General features: G+C 39.3%; 1 pseudogene; it reads right to left on the bottom strand.

Moving 5' to 3' along the window:
- Positions 1–1,117: 1,117 nt before the first annotated feature.
- Positions 1,118–1,619, bottom strand: LOC124093530 (large ribosomal subunit protein uL23-like; annotated as a pseudogene).
- Between the last annotated feature and the right edge of the window lie 1,797 nt (positions 1,620–3,416).

The raw sequence follows: 3,416 nt of genomic DNA, 5'->3' as shown, positions 1-3,416 counted from the left end.
CTATGTATCATTCCAAAGGACTGTAGAAAAAGTCTGTTCACATGTAGTAGACTGTATCAGTTAGCTTTTGCTGTGAAACAAACAGTAACTTATTGTGAGGTGTATACAGCAGTAAACATTCCTTTAGTTTACTCTTTTGTGGGCTGGATGTTCTCAGCCAGCCTTGGCAAGGATGGCTTTGTACCAAGTGTCTCTCATTCCCTTTTGGGGATCAATGGATAGTTCAGGAATATTCTCATCGCAATGGCAAATGAGCAAGACAGCGAGCATTGTCATTCAAGTGCTTTTGATACCTTTGGCCAAAAAAAGTTATATGACCAAATCCCAAACTAAGAAGTAGCAAAGCAAACACATTAGAAATAAACTTAGCTATAAGCTTCTACATTGCAGTGCACCAGCGTATCTGGGCGGCTGTTATTCTTTGATGCTTGGTTTCATCATCTTAAAAATACACATTTATCACGTTTGCCTCTCAGAATTGTTATGAGGATTAAATGAAGTAGTGTTTGTGGAAGCATGTTGAGAACAGTTAACTGCTGTTCACATTAAGGTGTGTGGGAAATGTCCTGGTGGTGTTTGCTCTGTTGTCAAACACAGAGGAGAGCCAAGAGGCTTTAGTTTGCTGCAGTCTTTCAAGTGCTTTTTTCTGGCAAGTGGGACTTCTCTCCCCAGTGAAAACCAGCCCACTGTCAGCTTTCAGGAAGACCTGCTTTGATTGTTTTTAAACTACCAACAAAATGAAATATGCTTTTCAGAGGTAATTCAAAGAGGCAAAAGGTTTGGATTCTCTCAAGGTGTGTGAACACAATTTGGTGTTACCTGAGAGGTTGGAGAGGGGAAAGAAGCCTGCATCCCAGTTAGATTTCAGGAGAAAAATACAGGGATGTCCCTGCAGCGTTGTTCCTGGAAATCCCAACCTGGAAATGACCCAAATGTTTATCACTGAGAGTGTGAGGGTCTCACTGTGTACTCTACACACAACAGAGTCATAGCTGTGGGAAGAATGATTCGTAGTTACATGCAGCAGTAGATGGACCTAATTGTCGTAATGCTGAGTGCAAGAAGAAAGGTGTACACACCTGTGATTTTCTTTTTTAATGTTTATGTTGGAAAAAAAGAAAGTATATTTAGAATTAGACAGCTGGACTCTTTTTAGATGATCCCAATTTTATTGGCAACGTCCAAAGCATCATAATCAGGAGCCAGTCGAACATACACCTTTTTCTCTCCATCAGGCCTGATCAGGGTGTTAACCTTGGCCACATCAATGTCATAAGCTTCTTTACAGCTTGTTTGATCTGGTGTTTGTTGGCCTTGACATCCACAATAAATACAAGTGTGCTGTTGTCTTCAGTCTTCTTCATGGCTGACTCAGCGGTCAGAGGGAATTTGATGATGGCATAGAGGTCAAGCTTGTTTTCCTGGGAGCGCTCTTCCGAGGATATTTGGGCTGCCTCCGGAGCCACAATGTCTTGGGTCAACGGAAGGTAGGTGACGTGTGGATCTTCTTTTTTTTGACTGTGGACACCCTTCAACACTGCTTTCTTGGCTTTCAAAGCTTTTGCTTTGGCTTCAGCTTTGGGAGGGGCAGGAGCTTCCTTCTTAGCTTTCGGTGCCATCTTGGTGAAAAGGCACACCTGTGATTTTTCATTTATAAAAGTTCCAAATAACAGCAGCAACAACAAAACAAGTCTAGGTTAAGTAGGCATGCAATTATAAGTGGTAAAACTGCAAAGAAAGGGTTTGGGGGTAGTTCAGTGGTGCCGTGTGTGTTTCGAGGCTAGAAAGTGAAGCCTCATACCCATTAGCAGTTATTCTTCTTACCTTCTTTCCTCTAGCCCCTGGCACTAGCCACTCTGCTTTATGCATCTCTGAATTTACCAAATCTGGACCTTTTATAGAAATTGAATTATATAGTATATGGTGTATGTTTGTGATTAGTGTCTTTCATTTTTCATGTTTTCAAGGTTTTTCCACATTGTGGTATGTATTAGTACATTATTATATTTTATGGCTGAATAATATTCCATTGTATGATAGACAACTTTTTGTTTATTTACTTATCAATTGATGAATATTGGGTTGTTTTTACTTTTGGGCTAATATGGATAATGCCTCTCCAAGCATTTGTGTCCAATTTTTTGTGTGGATATATGCTTTTATTTCTTTTGGTATTTACCTAAGAGTGGAATTGAAGGGTCATATGGAAAATTCTGTTTCACATTTTGAAGAACTGCCAAACAGTGTTCCAAAGTAGCTGTACTATTTTACATTCCAATCAGTAATATATATGGATCTTAATTTTTCTACATCTTTGATATTTGTGATTGTTTTTCTTTTCAAATTTAGACATCCTAGTAGGTGTGAAATAGTAACTCACTATGATTTGGTTTGTATTTCCCTAATAAATAATGATATTGAACTCAGTATATATTGGTTAAATTCATGAATAACCGTGTAAATTTTCAAATTAAATAGTCGTGGTACAATTTATTTATTTATTTTTGTACTGGGGGTTGAACTCAGGGGCACTCAACCACTGAGCCACATCCCCAGCCCTATTTTGTATTTTATTTAGAGACAGGGTCTCACTGAGTTGCTTAGCGCCTTGCTGTTGCTGAGGCTGGCTGTAATCTTGGGATCTTCCTGCCTCAGCCCCCAGAACTTCTGGAATTACAAGTATGTGCCACCATGCCTGGCCTATTAATTTATTTTTTCAATGCTGGGGATTTAACCCAAAGGCACTCTATGATTGAGCTTCAGCACCAGCTCTTTTTTATTTTTTATTTTGAGACAGGGTCTAACTTAGTTGCAGAGGCTGGCCTCAGACTTGGGATCCTCCTGCCTCAGTCTCCTGAATGGTTGAGATTACAGGTGTGTGCCATTGTACCTGGCTATATTAGTTTTTAAAATTAATACTTTAGTTGTTTTCTAGTTGTAAAAGTAATACATACTCAAATGGTTTTCCCCCAAATCAGAGTAGAATCTACCTTATGGGGAGGGAGGGAGTCAGGCTCATGGGAAAAATGCTTTCTTCCTTACCTGGGTTATAGTACAGAGTACAGAGTTACTTTGTAATTATTGCCTAACCCATACATACAAATTGTATACACTTTTCTGTATGCATGTTTTATGATATCATTGTTGAAATTTTGGAAGGCAAATGTTTTGTGTTATTAAGGATAAGTTAAGGGGCTGGGGATGTGGCTCAAGTGGTAGTGCGCTCTCCTGGCATGCGTGCGGCCCGGGTTCGATCCTCAGCACCACATACAAAACAAAGATGTTGTGTCCGCGAAAACTAAAAAATAAATATTAAAAATTCTCTCTCTCTCTCCCTCCCTCCCTCTCTCACTCTATCTTAAAAAAAAAAAAAGGATAAGTTAACTTGAATTTTTTCCACCACCCAAGCATATTAG

The sequence above is a fragment of the Marmota monax genome, unplaced genomic scaffold (genome assembly GCF_021218885.2).
Source record: "Marmota monax isolate L192 unplaced genomic scaffold, Marmota_monax_Labrador192_F-V1.1 WCK01_AAM20220418_F8-fsc00092, whole genome shotgun sequence".
In the NCBI taxonomy this organism is placed as follows: Eukaryota; Metazoa; Chordata; class Mammalia; order Rodentia; family Sciuridae; genus Marmota; species Marmota monax.
This window is presented reverse-complemented; position numbering and strand designations above follow the sequence as displayed.